We start from the raw sequence: 24,472 nt of genomic DNA on the forward strand, positions 1-24,472 counted from the left end.
AAATCTTCTCCATCCAGAGTAAGCTCTTGACTTACCTCCAATATCTCCATTTAGATGATGAGCCACAAGTTGAAATTTCAAGACTAAATTAGTGGCTATTCCTTTATCTGTCTTCAGTAGGAGGGTATTCGCCCTTCTCATTAATTACATTTTGCACATAATTTGTGTTTTCTGTTATGATGACTTTCCTCATCTCACCTGTTGCTGCTCATCTGCAAAGCTATTTCAGTATCTTCCTTTCAAATGTCCTAAAAAATGTTTTTGTTGTGATAACCGTTGTTAAGGCATTTTGCTTATGCTGCTCAGCAGTTGATGGTTTTGCTTGTCATGCTCATCAGTGCTGTCTTGCTATTGTACAGTCTGTGTATGCTCACCAGACTGTAATTCTTTTCACAGAAATTATAAAGCCCTCTGCTCCATGTTAGTTGTGGCTTTCATAATATAGATAATTTCTGTGAGCATTTCTGTTTACTTTCCACCAACTTTGTCATCCACAAATATGTTCATACTTGAAGTCATGGAAGCAGAATACCAGGGGGGAGTGGGGGGAGGGATTAAAAAAGCCAACCCACAAACAAAACCAAAAAACTAGACCGTATTGTCTACTTGAATAACTCAAAAGACCTCTGGGAGTGTTAAAGGCACAGCCTTGACACTGTCAGAAAACCAACAAATACTTCTCTGCTGTTTTATCAGGAGATGAGCATGCCTATAAATGTCTCTGTTCAGTTATGCTGGATTAAGGTGCAGGTTATTTATTTGAATAATTTACTGGAATTAAGGTCTAACCACCATGAACTGCTTATAGTGACATAAACCTGTGTGCTTACGTTCTGTTAAAACATATATGTAGCTAGTTTTCTTCATTTTTTTTTCCTAGCTCACTCCTTATACTTTGTTTGGAAATTGTAATTAAAAATAAGGAAATTGCTACGATAGCCTGTTCCTTTTACCAGGAAAAGTCCTTAATTATACCAGCTAGCTTCTACAGGCTGTTCTTCAGTGTGCACTCCAACCCATGCTTTTATTGCAATGCTAGTAGTGTGGCTATATAACAGATAAAATTAAAAGATGACTGCAACAGTATGCTCCTGGGGTTCAGAAAAGAAATTTGAACACTAAGGAAGAGGATAAAAATCTGGTGTGCCAGCTATGCAGCCAGAATTCTGAAAAGAATTCAAGTGTCTTCCTATGCGGTTCTTGTAGCATTTAAGAGATCACGACGTTGCTAAAGAAGGCATATTAACAATAAATCACATTTGAAATTTGTTTGAAATAACATCATTGTCTGTCTTTCACAGAAAATGTTGCTGTCCTGACCAGTAGTCATGAAGAGAAGGGGGTGAAGCAAATTTGTCTGGAGCAGTAGGAAGTTTTGAAATTTTCAGTGGGATTTATTGCCAGTAGCTGCAGAAGGTTTTGCAAAGCCAACCATTGATATTAGAATGGATAGAATGCCTCAAACTTAAGTGGTAACTAATTTTTTTGACATCTTTTTTATTTCCCTAATACAGTATCATAAGATAGTTTGTATGGATAGTAGAGGATATTGTTTTACTACTACCAGAGTTTAGAGTAATCTTACAACAGCCAAACATTGGACAAATCTGTAATTTTGTGAGTCCCGTTTATTAGCAAGAAGTTGGAATTTTAGTATCTAATGGCTTACTTTGTAGTTGAAGTCTTCCTGAGGGTTCATCCCATCTCTTCATTATTGAAAAACAAAATAAGATTTTGCTATTACTCTGTTAGTAACGGTTTTCCTACCAAACGCCTAGCAAAACTGCAGTTCGGAACGAATTGTAGAAGCATGTATGTACATGTTTTTAGTTATGTAGTAAGTAATTTGTGTGACTTATGAAACATACAAAAAGACACACTTATATAGTACACTATGAAGGTTGCTCAGTTCTGCTAATAATCAACATTTCCTCGAAAAATCTATTTTCTTTTTCCATTTTCTTTGCTATTCTTATTTGCTCATCCTGTTCTCTGCCCTTCATCCATTCATAATTGGGTATGAGACATCTAAAGTACTTTTATCTTATACTTGAGACCTGTACTATGTCTTTACCAGGTCAATGTACTAGTCAGGAATACAAAAATGTGCTACTTTAAAAAGTGGGAGTGGGAAGACCCTAGCTTCTCCTTTTGTCCTAGCTATCCAGTTGTAGGCTTTGTCCCTTTGTAAAGTGGGTGCAGTGTAACCAGTCACTAAAAACAGGTGGTTTACGGGAAGGGAGGAATTAACACACCTTTAGTAGACCAAGATGATGTTTCATTGTCTTGAGAGAAGAGAGTAAAAGAAGGTCTTCATGCTCTTCTCAAAGCCTGGCTGAACCTGTGTACAATGGAATTTTCCCTAGTTTGGTTACACTGATGGAAAACAGTAATGTAACTGCATATATCAAAAATGACTTATCGCCACATTTCCTCCATTTGACATGAACAAAAAAAAAGCAAATCTGTATGTGTTGTGGTTTTGTTTGCTAAAATTTCAAAAATGTTAATTCAGATTTTCAGACGTTTATAATGGTTTCTTCTTATGCTACCCTCTGTTCTTCAGAGGGAGAGGGAACAGGTCTGATGGTATTTTTACATGGCTTTTGGTAGAAAAATTAGTACTGCATTTCTGAACCTTACAAGTATAGCTGTTCTCTTTTGCCAGTCCAGGTAAAGTATTTCGTCCACCTGTGTATCATAGGCAGTGTCAAAACTTCAATGGGAGAACTGTTAGTGCCTTAGAATAATTCTGTCCCAATTTCTGCGAGAGTTAAACGCAGGATTTTAGAAACTATTCAGCATTAATATAACAGTTCCTATCTGAAATCCACATTAAGGCTCCTTATATCTCTTGTGAGAGAACAGTCACGCCAGCACTTAGGAGCCTCTCAACGGAAAACTTATGGCATGGCCAGTGCATCAGTTGGTCAATAGGCTGATGGGGTTTTTCCCTGATTTCCCATCTTTACAAGTTCTCTGGTTTGTTGCAAGAGTTGCTTGCATACTTTATTTCTCCTACTGTATTGGCAAGAAGGGAGGGCTTGCAGATTCCATTCATCTGCAGTGGTGGCAAACAAAGCTCAAAAAGTACTTATAAGAAAAATGGTTTTCTTCTTTCAAAAGGTTTTTGAACTTACTGTGCTCTTTTTAATGTTTTTTCTCTGTTCTTCTTCTTACCTTTGTGGTCCTTCCTCTTTGAATGTGTGCATATATACTTGGAGATCTCTAATTCATTGATATGTCTAATGAGAACAAGAGGAAAAGACAGTTCCAATTCTCATGTCTGTCTTTTGCAAAAGCTGTGGAGCTGGGGCACCTTAGTGTGCTTTCACATTTCTGAGACACTTTAGAGCCCAGAAATACTAGCAGCACAAGTTAAAAAGCAATACTAATCACTAACTCTTACTCATTCTTACTAAGGAAACTGTACCACCTTGGAATGTCTTTATTCAGCAGGTTAGGAGAAGATACAAATAGTTTACAGTCATCATTGTTTTAGAGAAAAAAATTGTTAGAAAACTGGAAGGTGATGTTTTGGTTTTTACCTTGTACATTGCTGCCTGGCAGAGCAACTTTTTCTTTATGTATCCAGCCTTTGTCAAAACAGTGCTAACTGTAGATCTACCAGGGATAATGGCTTCAGCTGAGGAAATAGGTTCCCATAATTGTTGCTGTATTCAAATTACTATTATTTAGCTGATAAAAGTGACAATCAGTGGCCCTGGAACAGGAATACCAATGCTATGTGATAGATTTCTCTGGCACAGGAAGATCTTAATAGGCTGAACATCAGGAGGTTTGTGTAGTTTGGGGAAGTGCTGGGTGAGCTGAGCGGGAGGAGGCCCAGGAAGAGCCAGGGGTTGCTGTTTTGGGCAGATCTCCTTTTTGCTGGCGGTGCTCTGGAGCAGCCTAAGTGGGAACTGATTGAGGTTGCCACGTGAACAGATTCTTTCTGAGAACAGCTGGAGGATGTTGCATGGGAGGTGCTCTTGGCTCAGGGTTTTTAAATGCGAGGGTTTTCTGTCATCTTGAGAACACATTTTTTCCACTTGACTCACTTGAGTGAAATCTAAATGAGTGATAAAATTTCTAAAAGTAATGTTGAATTGGTTAGAGTAATAAAAAAATTCATTTATCATCAGGAAGGAAGAGCAAAATAAGGGGAAAGATTCAGGGAAGTCACCACCTTCTCAACAATGGAAGGTTGTAGGCAGCTGAACACCTCTGTTCAACAGCCTGCCTAGTTCTCCAGTCACACAGTAATATATCATCGGAGAGAATTTTTCTGAAACTATTATCAACCTCCTCTCCCACATGCAGTACCCACACACATTTCTGTAGGGACACTTTCCATTGAAAAGGACGTTACACTATTGAATGTGTTTGCATAGGTTAACTCATCATAGGGAATGCAAGCCTATGTCTGCATGAAAGGAAACTGCCCACTAATTCCTGCAGAACCCTTTTTTTTTTTTTTCAGGAACAACACCAGCCTTTGTTTCTTCTCTTTGGCTTGGCACGTAGAGTGAGGAAGGAACATAGAATACTGGCACTGAAGCCAAGTCTGGTGTGATTGGTGTATACTGTAGATAAAGCTAGGTACCTGCAGAAGACAGGGAGTGGCTATTGGCTTAAATGTGTTTTTAAGATAACCATAACAATATTCCTTTAGTGATTTTACATCTCTATATTGCATTTCCTTTGTGCATTCCTGAACAGTTTGCCAAACTCCAACTGCTGTATCAATTACTTTGTAGTTACAGTTTGAAAAGCATTGGGAGCATAGGCGCTGTGTTCTGTGTGCTTCTTGTCCAGAAGGCCGGCTGCCTTCCCCATCAGTGCTGTAGGAATCACAGAATTGTATCACTAAACCAGGGAAGAGATAGGGTGACATTTTAACTTCAATACAGATGAACAAAAGAAAGACTCAAAACCCAAGATTTTTAGCTCTATCTCAAAAGTAGCTAAAGATACTAAATTCAGGATGTTTGGGTTGAGGGGGTTAAGAAAAGACTTTATTCTTCCCTGGAGACCTGACTTGCTAGTTTTTCTGGTCCAATCAGGCTTTTTCACTTAAGGTTTAAATGTCTGAAGGTGATGATTCAAAATGGAAACATTGACAGAGTAAGCAACAGTAACATCAAAATATTTATTAAATGTCCCTACATGCAATTCTTTCCGAAGGGCAATTCTGATTTTTCACTAGCTTGCATTAGTCTCCATTTTCAGTTATGCTTATCTATGAAATCTGTCCCATCACAGGTATGTTAAAAATATTGTCCTTGTTGGTTCATCTGATAAAAGGAGGCTGATGCTTGTGTTTGTTAAATTCATGCTGGTGTGATGGCTGTCCCTGGAAACTTCAAAGAAGCAGGACAGGCAAAATGGAAAAATCATCTCATAAATTTGTAAAGCTCCAAACCAGTACTGCTCTTCAAAATGAACAGGCTCCTGTATTTTACATCAAAACAACTCTGCTGCTGGGTACTGGATCTTCTAGCTGTTTTGTGATGGGATGGTAGGTTGCTTATTGTGGGAGCAGTGAATCTTCATTGATGGAGATAAGAGGCCTTGCTTATGGTGAGGTGTGTAATTTTCAGTTGTTCCATGTTCGTAACAAATTCACCCCGCCTTAATTTCCATCATGTGAAACTAGTGTATGGTACTTGGTCATTTCATTTATCAGCTGTTCAGTTGGTGATAATTAGTTTGTATTTTTCATGCTAGGTCCTTTCATTCTTCTCTAGCCTATTATTATGTGATGTGGTCTTGGCAAGAAACACATTCCCATTCTTTACAAAAAAAAAAAAAAAAAAAAAAAAAAAAAACCACAACAGTACTGAACACATCTCAGATCCTGCTAATTAAGAAAATGATCGACTTCTAGGGTTGACAAAGATAATCAACACAGTTGAACCTGCTGCAAGCAAGAATCATTTTGTATGAATAAGTTTCTTACTGAGTTGGAAAAGATTACGTATGTAGTTGCCATAAAAAGATTTTTTTTCTGTAAGTGCTGTCCAGATACTCAGGAGTTATAGCCTACAGTATTGGTGCTATTTTTTTGCTGCAACCTGTAAATCAAAGTTGTTACATGTTACGGGTTTGTGTGGCATGGGGTTTTTTTGGTAGCGGGGGAGGGTCCACAGGGGTGTCTCCAGTGAGAAGCTGCTAGAAGCTTCCCCAGCTCCAAGCCGGACCCGCCGCTGGCCCAGGCCGAGCCCCTCAGTGACGGCGGTAGTGCCTCTGGGAGAACATATTTAAGAAGGGGAACCGGTAGTGAGTAGTGGGATTGGGATGTGAGAGGAACCCCTGTGCAGATACCGAGGTCAGTGAGGAAGGAGGGGGAGGAGGGACGCCTGAAGAGGTTCCTGCAGCCCCTGGAGCCCGTGGTGAGACGGCAGGCTGTCCCCCTGCAGCCCATGGAGGTGAGCGGGGGAGCAGATGCCCCTGAAGATGGCCGTGACTCCATGGGAAAGCCTGTGCTGGAGCAGTTTGTCGCTGAAGATCGGCCTGTGGAAAGGATCAACACCGGGGATGTTTGTGAGGAACCGCAGCCTGCGGAAAGGACTCATGTTGGAGAAGTTCGTGGAGGACTGTCTCCCGTGGGAGGGACCCCATGCTGGAGCAGGGGACGAGTGAGGAGTCCTGCCCCTGAGGAGGAAGGAGCGGCAGAGACAACATGTGAGGAACCGACCCCGGCCCCCCTCCCCTGTTCCCCTGCGCCACTGCAGGGAGGAGGTTGAGAGAACCGGGAGTGGAGTTGAGGCAGGCAGGAGGGAGGGCTGGGGGGAAAGTGTTCTCAGGTTTGGTTTTACTTCCTAATATCCTTGTTTTGTTTTGATTTGTAGTAAATTAAATTGATTTCGTTTCTTCCCCAAGTTGAACCTGTCTTTTGCCGCTGACCATAAGTGGGGAGCAATCCCTCCCAGTCCTTATCTTGACCCACGAGCTTTTCTTTATATTTTCTCCTCATCCCACCATGGCTGGGGGGAGTGAGCGAGTGGCTGCGTGGTACTTCGTTACCAGCTGGGCTGAAACCATGACATTACATTAGCTCCATACTCTCCCTATTAGGAAATGGCATATAGGCAATTATGTAAATATCATCCTTCTGGCCTGTCTGTTAATATTAAGAGCAGAGTGAGGGAATGAGAGAACAGAAAGCAGCGACATCTAAAAATATACCTGAGCGACAGAAGTAAGATAGCAGCACTGCATGCTATGTTAAGGGACGGTGTCTTCACTTCTTGCAGCACAGCCATTTCCTTAATGCAGTCACCTAGGCATGCATTTGAAATGCTGGAAGCTGCTTGTGTTTCATGCAGCGCAGGTAGTCCCACTGTCCTCAGGTTCTGGGCAGAGTCAGGTTCCCCCTGTACACTACAGCGTCCACCTCATACAGTCATAAGCAACATCTCTTATCTCACCTTTTAACACAAAATAATAGGAATATTGGAGGCTTCTCAGGTTCAAAGGATTTCTCAGCAATTAATCCAGAATGCAACTTTTCCTTTCGAACATGAATTTCCTTAACTCTCTTCGGTATAACTCTGAAAATGCTTTCAGAAACAATTGCTGATTATGCATAGTCTTTCTTCCTTTGTTCTTACAAAGCAGGATTTTTTTCAGCCCAATCATCACTATCTTGAATATGAACATTAGCACATATATTAAGGAAAAATGCTTCATAAGTGAATAGGTAGGGATTTTAATAGACTTCAAAATAATTCCAAAAATACCTGGCTTGCTTTCTTTTTCAGCCATGTCTTGTATTTCATTCTTTATACGAGTTAACCTATTTTTTTGCTAAGCTTTTATTTTTATTCCATTACTTTCCATTTCTGGTAATAAAAATTATGTGTATTCTTCAGAGTAAAACTGCAGGTTACACTTTAACTTGCACTGTTGTGGTGATACTTTGTGATTTGTGTTACAGTGGCATTCCAAAGACATTTGACAAAATTCAGACTTTTCCTGCTGAAGGAGTATGTTGGACAGTGTGCAAACGTAATTGGGATTGTTTATTTTTCAATACCAGATAAGAAGGTGTGAGGACAAATAAAATACAAAATGAAGGATCTCTATTCCAGATTCTTTAGATTCTTGCCTCCCCACCCAGATTTTTTAAGAACACTCTAAGTATGCAACTGAGATGCATGATGTTTTTTTCTTTATAGCCCCACCCAAGATCTAACAATTATTGATTAGTTATGTTTCTCGTTGCACTGTATCTCTACCAACAACTTCTGTGGTGTATCGCTGTTTTTACAAACATCTTTAGCAGGTTAAAATATTTCAAATTTTTCACAATAGATTTCTTGAATTAGTAATTAGAAATAAAAGTTGCAGGAGCTACCACTTGATAAAAAGCAGTGACAGAATGTTTTCTTCTCATCAGTGCAGCACTAACTAGCTGTGTAATCAGAGGGATTGAATCTGTCTAAAAATTCATATTTTCAGGGAAAGGACTGCTGAAAATAGAATTAGGAAAGACAACTTTCTCTTGTTCGTACTGACTTCCTCTTTCAAATCTGTTTTTTGCTGCAAATACAATTCAGGTACGTAACAATTTAAAAAAAATATTTCATTACAAGCAGAAGGAGGGATGTGTTAGCAGTTTTGCCTTCCAAACATTTCAGACTTCTTGAACGCTATCTCTGCCATCCTCTTTTGTAATAGTTTCAGAGTATATGCATTGGCAGTCAAATCAGTATATTTGACTTGGCATAGTACTGTTTGGTTTCAACATCCATATAAAGCTTACTTAGGAAGAAACACAAACCCACAAATTTTAAGATGGCATACTGTGAGAAATAAATGTGTATTACTACAGTAATGCCTATCGGAACATTTTGGGGGTTATTTTATTACATCAGTGTTGTGGCTTCAGTGTATTTAAGTTTAGGGCTTAAACTAAGTGAATTTAACAGGTATTAAATTAACAAAAAATTATGAGTTTGCCTTTTTAAGGGAAAAGACGTTTCTTCTGCAGCTAAGAAAGATAGCGCCAAGATCACTGAGGGAAAAAATAATCCTTGCCTAACTGTATGACTGTGTGTTACTGATTCTCAAGACTTTAGCTGATAATATCCATTAAGCTTGATTTCAGTGATGAATACAAAAATTAACCTTGAATATCTGAGTGGTAGTGACATACTTGAGTCTTGCATCAGTCAGTATTTGGTTAATTATCTAAGTATCACTGCAAAGAGAGCAGACTCCAGCTGGCTGTAATTAGGGCTGAATTGTTCCATGCCTTCAAGACAATTTTTACATTCATGGGATCTGCAGCTTTCTGTTGTCCTCATTTCTTGTAACATAAAAGTATTTGTATCTCAAAGAATTAAAGGGGGGCACATACTAAGAGAGACTGCACAGATCTTATCAACATCCTTAGAGGTCTGACTGAGAAATATGCATTGCAAATCTAAAAAAAAAAAAAAAAAAAAAAAAAAAGGAAAAAAACCCACCATGAGTCATAGCCAAAAAGTGTTATTTCAGTTGATTAGAAGAAAAGGTGGATCTTTAGAAAGGACAGTGGGTTCTATAAAATCTGAAATCTGTGCTCTGTAAATCTTGGTCTTAATGAGAGACCACCAGTCTGTGTAGGAAGAAACTTGGATAGCAAATCAGGAGTGCATGTGACATAAAACAGTCAATGAAGATTCAGTAATTCAGTAGCCATGGGATACAGCACTGAAAGCGCGATATATCACATCCAATTTGTTGAAGTAAGGCTCCCTTTTTTTGTCCTTATGCTGCTGAATTACTAGCACTGCAGTACTGGCATTCACTTTTATGGATGTCCTAGCTTCAGGAAACACTCCTCATCTTGCTTTCTCTCCTCAGCACTTGGGTCATCGTGACCTGTGCTCTGTGCAGCCTCTGTTGTTATCAGTCTTTATTTCCACTCATAAACAAGACTAGCAAGTTTTCAAATTATTACTCTTTTTGGGGAAGAAATAACCTTTTGTTTAGTTCGCATGTAAAGTTACACATTGGTATTTCAGTGGTATCCAATGTGGAAGGTATATGCCAGGAACTGTGCAAAAAAAAAAAAAAAAGGCGGGGGGGAAGCAGGCAATGAAATTATATTTTAAAAGCGTCTGTAAATAGGCAATACCAGTCCATAGCCCCACGTGAAGTACACTAGTCTGTATCTTGAGAACCGGTAAAACAAGGTCACATCTTTTGTAATTTACCTGAGTCACTTAGAGTTCCCAAGGAAAACATTTGGCCCTAGGGAATCTGTTGGACAGAAGAATGGTGCTAATATGGCCCTTGCAACAGAGGTGACTGCTCGGTAATTTTAAATGACTGAAGTATTCATTTGAAAGGTATACTTGAACAGAATGGAAAGGTTTTATGCAACACCATAAGTCAGTCAATGTAAGCCCAAGAGCTTTAGAACAGTACCTGTCTGTAGGCCATGATGGCTACATAAAACTTGCTGTTCATCTGCTGAAATCTCTCTGCTTCTTGGGGTGCAGAGGGTAATAGAGCTACAACAGCTACCTCAGTGCTGCTCCTAGCCATGCAGCATTGTCCCCTCTGTGCTGAATGTTTGTTGCTTATTGCTTATCTTCATGAGCCCATTCAACTTGCTGACCTGACAGAAAACGACTCTTCTTCCCCATCCACAGGTTGATTTGCTGCAGTTTGAAAGCTGAGTCTGTTCAGAGGTGTTAGGAGAACAGCAGAGCCAGTACAAGAGAAGTGGTGAGGGTACGTGAAGGTGAGCATCTTCAAGTAATTTTAGTTTACAGATGTCCTGTAAGGGCCTAAAGGAAGTTAACAAAAACAATAGTTGATAGAGGAAGATGTACAAGTGAAATGCTGCCGCCTTCATTAAAGGCAAATTAAGCATTTTCTTAAGGAGTAACAGTTGCATGTGTCTTTTACTGATTACCTTCATATGGGTCTGTATTTTCTTTTCAGATTTAGATCTGTTCAAAGAGGCATGTCCAGCAGTGGCTGTGCGGGTATCTCTGAGCTACATTTAGAAAGTGTTTTTTGCAATGTGGTCATGTAGCTGTTATTACTCAACTTTCTGCATATGAGCAATTATTCTTCAGTGCTGTGGCACTGTTCACTAGACAAACATAGGTAATTAGTGCATCAGAGCACTTTTAGTGTTGCAAATCTGAAGTATAGAATATACGCACAAGAAAATAAATTTTGTGTGCCAAAATAAACATTTTCAATTTTCTTTTGTGTACTTGATTATGTTATTAATAGAGAATTAATATGCATTTTGCTATTTAGACAAGAATGCTTTATTTACCAAACTGCTGCTGTGAAAGTTTATATTCTCTAAGCATAGAATTTAGAATCACAGATTCTGTTTATTGACTGAAACTAAGTCTCTTAATCCTCAGTATCTAGATAATTTCCTTGAAACTTTACTATGATGACTATGGAAAAACAGCTGAACAGATAAGTAACTGATATCCAAATCTATATGTACATAACTTTTTCGGCTCTAGCCATACACTACTGAATCACTTATACATGGTCTGATGTTAGTTAAGTCTGTTTAGTAACTAGCTGTGAGCAAAGGGAATTGATGAACTGTCCTCCCGCATTATAGAATCATAGAATCATTTAGGTTGGAAAAGACCTTTAAGATTGAGTCCAACCATCAACCTAGCACTGCTGAGTCCACCACTAAACCATGTCCCAAAGCACCACATCTACATGTCTTTTCAGTACCTCCAGGGACGGTGACTCCACCACTTCCCCAGGCAGCCTGTTCCAATGCTCGACAATCCTTTTGGTGAAAAAATTTTTCCTAATATCCAATCTAAACCTCCCCTGCCGCAACTTGAGGCCATTTCCTCTTGTCTTCTTGCTTGTTACTTGGGAAAAGAGACCAACCCCCACCTCACTACAGTCTCCCTTCAGGTAGTTGTAGAGAGCGATAAGGTCTCCCCTCAGCCTTCTTTTCTCCAGACTAAACAACCCCAGTTCCCTCAGCCGCTCCTCCTAAGACTTGTGCTCCAGGCCCCTCACCAACTTGGTTGCCCTTCTCTGGACATGCTCCAGCAACTCAATGTCTTTCTTGTAGTGAGGGGCCCAAAACTGAACACAGTACTCAAGGTGCAGCCTCACCAGTGCCACATACAGGGGGACAATCACCTCCCTGCTCCTGCTGGCCACTCTATTTCTGATACAGGCTGGGATGCCGTTGGCCGCCTTGGCCACCTGGGCACACTGCTGGCTCATATTCAGCCAACTGTTGACCAGTGCCCCCAGGTCTTTTTCTGCCAGGCAGCTTTCCAGCCACTCTTCCCCAAGCCTGTAGTGCTGCATGGGGTTGTTGTGACCCAAGTGCGGGACCTGGCACTTGGCCTTGTTGAACCTCATACAATTGGCCTTGGCCCATCAATCCAGCCTGTCCAGATCCCTCTGTAGAGCCTTCCTACCCTCAAGCAGATCAACCCTCCCTCCCAACTTGGTGTCATCTGCAAACTTACTGAGGGTGCACTTGATACCTTTGTCCAGATCATTCCTGCAGGCCAACTGTTCTCCCTCCCTTTAGCCTGGGCTAGCATTTAGCCAAAGGAAAGGGAGGTGCCGGGGGGTAATTATATTCCTTCCCTCCCCACATAAGTTCCCTTTCTTCAGTTTTGGTTTCCAGCAGGGGAATTTGCTGCAGGGTTCCACAAACACCAATACTGGAGGCACAGCTGCATGGTGGCTTATAACATCAAACATATAAACTCTGGGACTATGACAGATTTCACTGTGTTTATAGACCACATAGCCACAGTCTCCATTTAGCATGTTTATATTTCAGTGGTTTTCAACAATCTAAAGATGATATGTTCTCCAAGCACATTAAAAGAATTCAATTATCCTGACAAAATGTTAAAGGTACAACTTGCAACAAAATCCAGAAACTCTTCAAAACTTCCTCAACTCTTTGTGGTTCACAGGGTTATTAATCCTACAGTGACCCTGCGTTCCCAGCGGCCTCACCTCATGCAGAAGTTTAAGCATGTATCTCGCAGTTCATGTTGCAAAGATCTATGTAACTTCCAGCATGAGGGATAATGTTTCATAATTGTTCAGAGTTGAACACTGACTGCAATAACTGCTGACCTCTTTCTACAGCGGTGTGCCACAGAAGAAATGGCTTTTGTGTTGAAACGTGATTGGAGGACACTGTAATGTTCAATGCGTCGTTTTAACAGTGCTCTCAAAAAGCCTAGTATCTTGGTATGTTATTATCTCAGACTCTGCAGTTGTTTCTTATTTAAATGTCCTATCTCACTTGAGATTTAATGTAATTATAACCAGCCTGTGGAAAAATCTTTTCCTATTATGTCTTAGCTATTGTTGCAGTCAAGATGGTAAAGCAAATCAAACAGGATATAATGAAAATGATAAAACCATTTGCAAGAGGCAGTTTTCCTGAGGGAAGTAAAAGGCAGCACCACTTTTCATTTTGCTTTGTATTTCTAAACATGATTATGTGCTTTGAATAACTCTGCTGAGACTTGTCCGATACGCCTGAGAGCAGAGTCAGGTACATCTGACAGCAATCTGACTTGACTGATACAAGAGGGAACCAAAAGTACCATAGCAATAAGCCTCTTCCGCTATCGATGTTGCTTTACCACCCTGTTCAGCCAACACTAGGTCTACTTGCCAGCCAAGGTATGTGTGAAGGAGTTGGGTCTATGTTAATAAGCATTTCCTTGGATTTTTTTTTTCCCCTATAGCTATAGCATCTTGAATGGGGAGGTATGTCCAGAGTGTAGTATCTGAAAAGATACTGCAAAGATAGTCATACCCAAAGCTATAGTGTAACGCGTTTCTCAGACAAGAAGTGATGTTCCTGGTACAAAAAGGAAGGTAAAAGCATGTCAAAGGCAGAGAGTCAGTTATCTTGGTCTGGCTTGGAGGCAGGATCACAGCGAGGCAGGAGGTCCAAGCCGGTCCCTCACTGCTGTCTCTGCTTGTGTGATTTCTGAGGAGTTCCAATGTTATTACTGTACATCTTTTAGCTTTTATATTAGGTTTATAATTTTATGTCAAAGCTGTATTTCAGTCTTCTCTCTTTTGTGCACAAGGCTCTTGTGAACAGGCTTTTGTATTGTCAGCATGTATTACTGCAGTCTATATTAATTCACAGTACTATTGATAAACTTTAAGTCAGAGAGGCTTAATCAAGAGGCTGCATGCCATAGAATATAGTTAAAAATGCACTGCTTTCAAGGGGTGATGGCAGGATTTTCAGTTTTGCTGTTTTAGCTTACAATAGCTGTGTATTGATGGATCGAGTTTCTGAGTTGCACAGTGCCTCGCCATTGCAAAGCAGCCATATTTATCTGGTGCTGTGACGTTAGGTTTGTCTTTGACAACAGGGTTTTCAAAATGCAGAGAAGTATAGCCAACTAAATCTGTCTTCATACAAAAGTCAGAAGCAATAGATCAATCTTGTTTTTCAAAAGCTGATGACATAGAAATTCAAATGATCAAAATTCAAGTAATTCACATGATCAGGAAATCATTAGTTTAGTACCTGCAAACTGTCTAAAACTTCAGGTGTAATTTTTTTTAAAAACAAAAAAAAAATCTCCCTGAAAAATTTTTCATTTTTAAGTTTCTGGTTTTGGTGCTGTCTAATTTATAGAGCACTTGTGCACAAGTTTGTCTTTTCTGTTGCCTTGAATGTTTTGGAACTGAGGAAACAGTAACTTCTTCCTCTCCCCTTTCCCCCCATTCCTTTTTTGTAAAGAAATGATTAAATGCTTAGAGTAAAATGTCACGCATGAATATTTGTAAGAACTTGTATAATGTTTAGCAAGGCAATGTTTCATAGCTGTCTCTTTCAGAATGCCCATAATAAAGTACCCATAATTTATTTGAAGCTGCACTTGCTCTTTATTAATTTGATCACAGATTGGTAAGAACTGTAGGCTCCTCGGGGCTGTAGGGCTGCAGTTGTCAGTGATGACGAAACACAGAGATCATTGCTGTTCCCTACTTCTCTGTTTAAAACACTTGTGTTTAACACTTATTAAGAATACATTTTTCATGCATCGTTTACATTTAAGTTGCATAAAATTGCTAGGTAGAAATCTTGTTACCTGCATTGGATAAATACCCGATTCCCTGTATTTATACTTTGGTCCTGGAAGAAACAGAGTTAAATGTCTTCTGCTTGAAATACTAACGCTGTAGAACAATTGAATGGCCCTGGAGCACACTCTGCAAAACACTTGGAGGATCCTCCTCTTAAGGCAAAAATTGTTTTAGTCTCCACTTCTTTCTCTGTGTATTGTCTCTCAGTAATAGTGCATCCTGTGAATACCTAATAGTGTATATAATGCCTCAAAGTGTGATGCACCCATTTCTGAAAAGCAAATGGAAGCTAGTAGCTGTTAATAGCGCTATTTATCCCTGTGACATCCCTAAAGAATTTTGATCAGATTAAGCACATGAGCAGTCTAAGGAGAGGAGAAAGAAGAAAGACTTTAGAAATAGGCAAAAGGGAAGGGCGGGAAAGAGTTTATTGATTTATCAAAGCTGAAGCTAATTTTAGAACTGGATTTGGAAGTTTCTTGCTCCTAACACTGTATTGTAACCTCTCCTTTCCTCCTAGTAAAGAAAGAAATTGCCATAAATTGCATGTGCTTGTGTCCACAAAGCTACTATATTAATTGAAGATTTACAGTGCTTGTTTAAAAGCTGGATTGTATTTTCTGTATCGGAAGTTATTTTTTAGAACTTTGTAAATGATGTGTAGGTCTGTATTAATGAGTGTATTTCAGTAAATACTGCACAAAAATAACCTCCTTCAGCCACCCGTACCAGCCGAAGTGCTACAGCAAACAGCTGTTGCTGCTTACATTCACCAGGGGCGAAAATTTTGTTTTGAATGTTTCAAAAGGTGTGGTGGTGAAATGTTCCTGATGTTAGTGTTGGTACAGCAGACCCACTGCGAAGGCAACAGTGGGAATAGTTCTAAAAACCATTGCTGTGGGCAAAGCCATATAATCTCAGAGGGAGTCAGGTACAACAGGTATCCACGAGTGACTAGCTGGGTTTTAGTGTATTGTTGCTAGCGATGTTCTGATAGACTGGTTTCTGTAGAGATATGTTTTAAATATTCAGTAGGTTTACATCTTTCAGTGGGATAAGCTGGCTGTCTACGTTAATTTTTCCTGGGATTCGTTAGTAGTATAGTTTTTTCTTTTTTTTTTAAATCATATCTTCTAAGTCCTCTTTTATCTGATCACACTTATTTTAGCTTTCTGCCTGTGATGTGTATGTCTTACATAGATCTCAATCTGAAGATCTCAGAAATATACCAACATATTTCATATTTGTGAATTTCTTCCTTTTTCTGTGTTTGTTTATACATATGTATAACATATACTTCTCTGCTACTACAATATACAAACTACACAGGTGTGTTTTTAAAGAAGGCACTATTTATGTGACTTTAACCCCTAAACTACTACTACTAAATTTTCAGATAGTGATTTCAATCTCTTTCACAAATGTTTTGGGCACAGCAATTTTTAGAATCATTTTCATGATTAGAAAAGGAGAACTGAAAGAGACAATATCAACAAGCAGTTTACGTTTCAATTAAAGCTGTATACTTGCAGTATTCCATTTATCCACATCTATTACAATAATAATATTGAAGGAAAATAATACTCTCAGTTGTGCTTTAGTTGTGCAAAACTTTTAAGCCAGCCACCTGATGCATAACCTTTGAACACGTAAGATTCACAGCTTGCTTACCAGGGTAAGAAAAGTATGTACTCACCTGAGATCTGTTTGAGTATGTTTAGCAGTAGTAGTAATGCTGCATCTGGTATAAAAATCCAATATTTGCATCTACAAGAAAACAAAGGTGTTGTCCATATTGTTCTGGAAGAACTTATTAAATCCATCCAAACAGCTTAAAAAACCTATAATCCTTGGACAACAATAACTACAAGAGTTTTTCAATCACATTCTTCATAGGGAAGATTGAAATTGGACTTTAAAAAAAAATTAGTTTGACAGCTCTTCCTCATTTCTTTCTTTACACTTTATTTTCAGAGTGTAAAAGTAAAGTGTGCACCAGGAAATGAATAGGCATGCCAAGCAGTAAGATTCCAGGGACCTTTTGAGACTTTTCATTTGTCTGTGGATCCTGGCATATTAAAGGTTCACCAAGATTTGCGGCGGAATTTATTACTTTTACATGGCCTCAAACTAGTTCTTCCATCACACCATATAAAATAAAAACCCTCACTCAAGTAGTGAACTTGCTGCTAGAGCTTCCTATCTCACTTAAAACTAGTTACTACAGAACACTCCATTGCTAGAAGAGAAGGCACTGGGCAGTATGAGGAATCTGCTTTTTTCCTCTTTTAGCTCAGTGCTGCAGACATTAAAGATGGTGTTGCCTAATTTCAGCAAGCAGCCATCTCATTATCTGTGTGAAGTCTCTCTTCTGCTCCTTTCCTTTCCAGTTCTTATTTCTCCAAGTTTTAGCATGTAATTAAAAGAGTACAGCAGCTGAAGAGTAAAAACTGAATTTTTCCAAATGCTGTTACTTGTAAAATGTAATACATCGCCCACACATCCCAAGGCAGTGATTGAAGATCTCGTCTAATTTGTCTTACTTGAGATTTAAGCGAAATCATCTGCTGAGTGTTTCAGACTATCTGTGTGCATTACAATTCATCCAGGCTTCTCTGAAAAGAAAAATGTGAAAATAAGACATGGTTAATGTACCAGTCTTTTATGTCTAGAGAACAAATTTAACGTAGGACATTAGAGATACAGGCCTACAGTCTATCTTCTGACTACACAATGCTAATTAGCGTTATGAAACCGTCCTTTTGTTAATCATGTTGAATTATATCAGACTTGGAAGAATTCTCTGCTGGAACAGACGTATAGTATGTTGGTACTGAATTGCATTTGGCAAAATGCAGCAGGATTGGCAGCAGAACAGCAGTCAACTGGAGCAAAGCAGAAGCGCCACTAAAATGGTGCAACTGTAACTCGCTGCACACCTGCTTCCTGACAGCAGCCTAGAGAAACTCAGAGAGTTAAAGCAGAGTGGGTCGGCTCTATCGCAGTGGTGCCTGCTGAATGCTGCCATATTTTATAAGGCAATATCTTGCTTTGGCAGAACTAGAGGTGAACGTAAATGAGAGGTTATATGAAACTGCTTTTTACCACCACTGTATTCTGAAAAATGCTGTTAGCTTTTTTGTCTTTCCACTTTTCTCTTTAGTCTTCCTGTCCATGCAATACCATATGAAAGTAAGGAAATTATTTTGCTCTCTACAGAAAAGGGGGGGGGGGAAACGACAGAACTTCTATGTAGCAAAAAATTTTGTATTAATATGTATTTTGAAAACCCACGCAATGCAGAGCAAATCTGCTGTAGTTTCTCAGCATATTTGTATGAAGCAACACAGGGGTTGAGTCCTACAATTGCATACAGATGTGATAAGCAGCTGATAAATATCCTATTACTGAATTTTGTAATTTAATTTCTTTTTACATACTGCATTCTGGCATCCAATCATAGTTCTGCCTCTGTTGAGTTTGACATATTGCAATTTCTACCAAAATTAAGGCTTTGGGATCACCGTTAGCATACTTGGTTTCCGCAAAAGGCTTTTTAAAACAGCTGACTTAAAAAAGCTGACGCTTTTCTGAGTGACTGTTATATCAGAAATTATTTGAGTACGGGGTACTTAAAACAGCCATAGAAGGTGAAGCTAGTGATTAATTTTCTGGTTATGCCAAAAAATATTTCTGCAAATCTCTGGAAATCCAAAAAATTAAACCTCGAATCTTTATGCAAATTACTCAGACTGTTTTTTCTGTTAAATAATTGCCTGATACTATTGCAAACCAAAAGGTTTGCTTTTTAAAATAGCTTTAAAATAAAACACAAATTCATTGTATTTGCAAAACCACGTGTCCTTTCTTCCTCATGCCTCTCTATGTCTTCTTTCCAGATGCTGAATTTTAGTGAGCTATGAATAGGTATCTTTGTTAACAAGTGTACAGAAGGCTAAATTAACTTTTGAATACAGTATGTTTTAATTTCATTTCATATTTTGCTATGTTGTTAAGAAATTAAAATTATAAAAATGCAGTATATATTACGTGGATTAGGCCTGGCTATAGGTGATAGGTGTGAAACTGATTCTAAGTAGGAGGTTGTTACCGAGTTGGCATGGGATGCTGTGTATTAATCTTTGTCCTAAAATTAGTCAAGGGGTTTTTATGAGTAGTCTGGGAAAAAAAAAAATTTAAATAGAGCAGAAAATTTGAAAGCAGAGATACTCACTGACTGCATTGAAAAAAGGCTTGAGCGCAAATAATTTGTATTTATTATGTGTAATTGTAAACTGGGAATAAGGACTTTAGGCCAGGCTTGCCTGACTCCACTGAGAGAAGTGAAGATCCTCAAAAGCTTGTGGAAGTCATGACCACTGTATTGTCGTGAGTTCCGGGTAACAGTCTGGACTTAAAAGTACAGTGCCTGGACTCCACATGCAGAGGAATCTATTTCAAGAGTAGGAAGGGTTTGTTTCCATTGTGTTTGTCACGCGTATGAAGCTCCAGGAATGCTGTGTTGTCTTTTGGAGCAAGAGTCCAAGGGTGCTAATAACAATTCACAAAAGTCACTAGTGATTAAAGGTTTGAGCAGCTTGTTATTAAAAAAAGGCAAAGTAGAACCAGTAGTACTTAAATATGGGGGCAAGAGGAAGGAGTAACACTGTGTTGCATAGCTGTTGCAGTTACCATCGCAATTCACTATTTGACTAACAGTTGGGATCCCATATACTGTTTATATAACATATGCCACCATGTGTTATTAAGCACGTTTGAGCCCATAACCTTGAAATCTGCTGTACAGTTTTTTCTTCTGTAAAAATTGCAAGATTAAGTACTACAGAAAGCCTGTAGTCTCTTCTATGGACCATACTTGGGAGACCTGGCATACACATCACCTTCTTGTGCATAGTGTTGATGAAGCAGCATCAAGGAAGTATGATTTAGATTCCTGAGCAATTTTTTTTATTTGATGGAGTATTGATACTGTCTTCTGACCTGTCTATAGAGGCCGAGCCCAGGACCTCAACAGGGAGCAGTGGGAAGAGTATTGCCACTGCCTTGCAACTTGATGCTGCTTATGTGGACGGGGGGGTAGGTCTTGGTCTCTCAGTTTCTCTTAGACTGGTTCTTAGTATTGTTAACAACTTAGTTCAAAATGGCATAGTGTTGCATATGGTAGGAATAAAACCTCCCTCAAGACCCTCCAAGAAGGCAGGTAATAGTAGCCTTGCATATTTCACTCAGGTTGGCAGTGACAGAATGTAATTGCCCTGAGCTTAGTGTGGTTTCTGTGAAATCCATTCCTGCATAATTGTGGACTCATAGCGGTCCTGTGTGCTAATAAAGTATGCTGTCATAAAAACCTTGTTTGAAAGGCAAAGAATTCAGATGAGTGTGATGCTGCTTTTACCTTCAGATCCCTGTGGATTAGTATTGAGTCATCTTAGCAGTACAAGACTAGAAAATTCACACTGTGTTTTTTCTGGATAGAAGAAGCTTTGCATTTTTAGGATTCCGCCAAGCACAGGTAGCAGAATTTACGTTTAGCAATCAACTCCTTTAGGAAGACATTTATATCTGTAAAGAAGAGCTAAAGAAAAAGAATTTAAGAGTGCCATTTCTGCAAACAAACGTTCATGTTGATTTTCTTTTCTTTCCTTTGCTAGAGCTTGTTTACAGTGTTTCAGCTTTGTTGTTTCACACTGTGTCCTGACCCATGAATGAGCACTGGCTAGGTTTCAAGCTTGTGATTTTCAAGTATGATCAGGAGCCTCTTAATTAGTATCGGAGCGCTCTGACAGCATGGCTGTTCATACGTGGAAGGAGCAGCTTCATGGGCAGCCTGGGCTCACAGGAACGCTTGGAGCAGAAGGGACTGTGGGAGCAGTGGTGGTGTGCCAGGCTCAACTCTGGATGCGGTTGCTCTTTGTGATAAGCCACCTGTTTTTTAAGTGGCTGGACACAGCTGGATGCTCCTGCTGCCCACAAAGCAGATTGGTTCTTAGGGTAGGTTTTGCCTGCATGAAGTCAGCCTTCTCAGAAGCAGTAAGCGATTCCTTCTTTCCCTTTCCTCGTCTTACAGCGCTGGGTAAAAATTATAGTGATTTACATACTCAATAGGTCTAAACAACTATCTTTGAAAACGAAGGCTATTTCTTCTCTCAGGAAGTAAATTGAGCAAATTCCCTAGCTGCAAAAAACTGTCATCGAATGTAAAGATAAAAACTAATACAGAATTTCTATTGCATTTCTTTTCTAATTCTGTCACTGCATAGCTCTTCCATGTATGGATTATTTTTAAGTATGGAATCAGATTTTGTCGACTAAAATAAATTACTGGGTTTTGGTGCCCCCCCGCCCTACATCACATCTTTTTTGGTAGCCTAAACAGATGACTACTGACTGTTAGATGCCCTGTGTTTTGCTGTTAGTCCTTTTCTGTCACCATGGAGGGATACAGCTGCATCCCGGAGCCCCTCCCAAGGTGTCTGGAACACTGCTGTGTTGTGGACTTGAAGATTTTGCAGAGGCTGCGATATTGCTAACTTGACAATTGGGCTAAAGAGCATGGAAACTACCGGGTTCTTCTCAATGGTCCACAATGCAGTGTTTAAAATTAAGTAAGGTGTTGACTTTCTTGGCTTTTGGGTCTGTCTCCAGACTGCTGTTACAAGCGTACTAGGATTTTGTACTTGGTGAATCATTTATAATGTAGGTAGTTGTATTTAATACCATTATGGTAAATCCACTTTGGTACCAAATGGTAAAAAGAAGCAGGAGGCTCTGTATTAGCAGAAGGCTTGTTTTCTCTGTACAACTGAGTTCTCTGTGAGAACCTGTGCACACAGAGGTATAGAATAGCATCTTTTCCTACTTCTGACTGATACTGCTTTGCAAGCAGCATTGCGTAGTGGAAATCTGTGCAGGGTAATGCATAGAGAAACTATGGAGAACGCAATCCTGGTGTTTAGGGGTGTGTTATCCTAAAACAGAGTCAGACACAAGACTAAATCATCAGAATAAGTAAAAAATTAATTCTTGTTTATTATGAATGCTAAAAGCATACATTTTCAGTATCTGCTAATTCCTTTCTCAGTTTCACCTATGGTGGTGCTTTTTATCCCTAATAGCATTCTCATCAGTGGTGGCTTCCCATTTTATGGGGATGGATTCTAGGCAAAGCATAAGGAGTACCGAAGAATGTCTGTTGTAAAGTGTCGTTGTTTTCTTTTTAACTTCAACACTAGTAAACAATAATATCTTTAACCTGACTTACAGCTCATCACTCATTTCATTGCTGTGGCTTATGACTGCAGATTAAAATTTCTTGCATTCATCATGCCTGGTAAAGTAGCTTTTGGGGATGAATAAATGACATACTAATTACAAGAGCAGCCTGAGTGAGAATAAGCTGCTTAAACTAGCTTTGATGGCCAAAAAATTACCTGTAGCTAGTTTCTCAAGATTATCAAAGAGATCCTCAAATTAGAATGCCTGTCTTTGATCGCAGATGCAAGGAACAAGGCAAAATGACTGCACCAAGTGGAAGGCAGTGGGAGGAGATGGTTGCTGTGGAATGGGAAACTGAAGGAGTTTTTACAAAGATTCAAGCCCTTTCCAGGCACTTGCTCCCCCAAGTAGTGAATGAGATATCAGTATGTGGCTTATTTTTATTTATCTTTTCCACCATAAACTAGTAATGTATGTGTCTTGAAAAGTTAAATTGTTCAGGTTAGTTGTACAGAAAAAATCCCTTTTATATCATTCCTTTGTCATCTTACCCTGATTATTTTGTAGTAGCATGACAACATTCAAACAGTACTAATCTTTTGTAAGACTTCCATCTGGCTTCCTTAGCTTTGTAATTGCCACCATCTTACTTATGCATTGCTATGGATTTGTATGGATCATTGCAAGGTATGTGCTAGTGTAACACACAGTTACTTGGCCCAAGTACTTTATAGCCTGAGGTCCCAGTTGCCCAATATCAAACATGGTCATGTAGTCATAAAAAGTAGAAACGAACACAAAGAATGTTTCCAGGGCTGAGGTATAAGCCTGGCACAAGAGTGACAAAACAAAGTGTGGGATGAGAAGAGAAATGCCTTACCACTGGGCGATAATGGGATATTAGTATTATTTCACCATTTAGTTATTTTGCTATATTAAACTAAAAACACTGAAAGTGAAGAGTAGGATCTGATAAAAAGGAAGAAACAGAATCATATTGTTATCAGAGATTAATTTTGAGAAGGCCCTTGCCAAAGGAAAGCTTACATAGGTAAAATCCTAAACAAAAGGGGCATAGGATACAGAGGTGGAAGGGATATGTAGTGCATGTTGGATGGAGGAGTATAGACCAGGAATCTTTAAGACAACACCTTGTATTCTGTGGTTTGATGCATCGGATCTGGTGAAGTGGGAGAACAGGATGTGCGAGTGTGAAGGGACTGATAACGGGTGCGCGATTTCATGAGACGGGCACCTTGCATGCAGCTGCAGCGTAGTGCCAGGAAGCGTACTGCAGTGAAACAGTGCTGGCTGTGGTCTGGCACCCAGATGCCAGCAGTGGCCCTGTCCTTCACGCTGCCCAAACTTCCTAAATGGACAATAAAGAAATTATTTCCTAATGAGTGAATTTTCTTCTCAAATAGTTAATGGTTTGTTTAAGCACTGAAATTGGAAGCTTTGGGTTTACCCTACCTAATACAACTGTCAGCGTCTCATCCTGTGTATAGAAGTCTAATCTTTTTTTCTGAATCCAGCTGACCTCTTGATCTCAGTGCCAGCTTGTTTCAGGAAGCATTTTATATGGAATAATTTCCTTTTTACTCATGTAAATACGCTGCATTAAGTTTGTTGCTCTCTTTTTTGAGAAGGACACTAAATGGGAACACCCAGTCTATCTTCTTTATGTGATGGATCATTTAATATAATACTATTTTTATTTGTCTCAATTCTAAACTAAACTATCCTAATCTTTTTGTTTCACTTAATATGGAAAGCTTTTCATCCCTAAAAATATTTTTGTGGTTGTTTAATGCTGCATTTCCTCCTGAGATGTCATAAATAGAAGTGAACACAATATTCAGTAAATCATGTCATTGATTTTCTTACACTGAAAGCATGTGATCTGGTGGTTGCCTTGCATATTATGTTGCACCATTTGCATGTCTTACAGTTAGTAATTTGTGAGAACTTTTTAAAAAACTTAAAATAAAATTGTGCCGTTTCCCTTTTGCCCATTATTTCATTGTTTGGTGGGAAGAAGAGCAAGTTTCCTTCACAGAAGTCATGATAAAAACCATGTCCCATTCATACTGTGCTTAGCTCCTTGCTGTCCTGATGCCTGGTTCTGATAAGGGAC

At 39.3% G+C, this 24,472-nt stretch overlaps 1 protein-coding gene across 3 annotated transcripts in view; it reads left to right on the forward strand.

Moving 5' to 3' along the window:
• The first annotated feature begins 1,321 nt into the window (after positions 1-1,321).
• PEAK1 (pseudopodium-enriched atypical kinase 1) overlaps positions 1,322-24,472 on the forward strand; it is a 72,566-nt gene continuing 49,415 nt past the window's right edge. For 2 of the 3 annotated variants that reach the window (XM_010571649.1, XM_010571651.1), the window contains exon 1: positions 1,322-1,472. The gene's annotated coding sequence lies outside the window, so the exon portion shown is untranslated. Of the gene's footprint in view, positions 1,473-10,947; positions 10,989-24,472 lie in introns of those variants that run through there. The other variant, XM_010571650.1, reaches the window with a different exon arrangement.

This window comes from Haliaeetus leucocephalus, unplaced genomic scaffold (genome assembly GCF_000737465.1).
Source record: "Haliaeetus leucocephalus isolate CR32 unplaced genomic scaffold, Haliaeetus_leucocephalus-4.0 Scaffold339, whole genome shotgun sequence".
In the NCBI taxonomy this organism is placed as follows: domain Eukaryota; kingdom Metazoa; phylum Chordata; class Aves; order Accipitriformes; family Accipitridae; genus Haliaeetus; species Haliaeetus leucocephalus.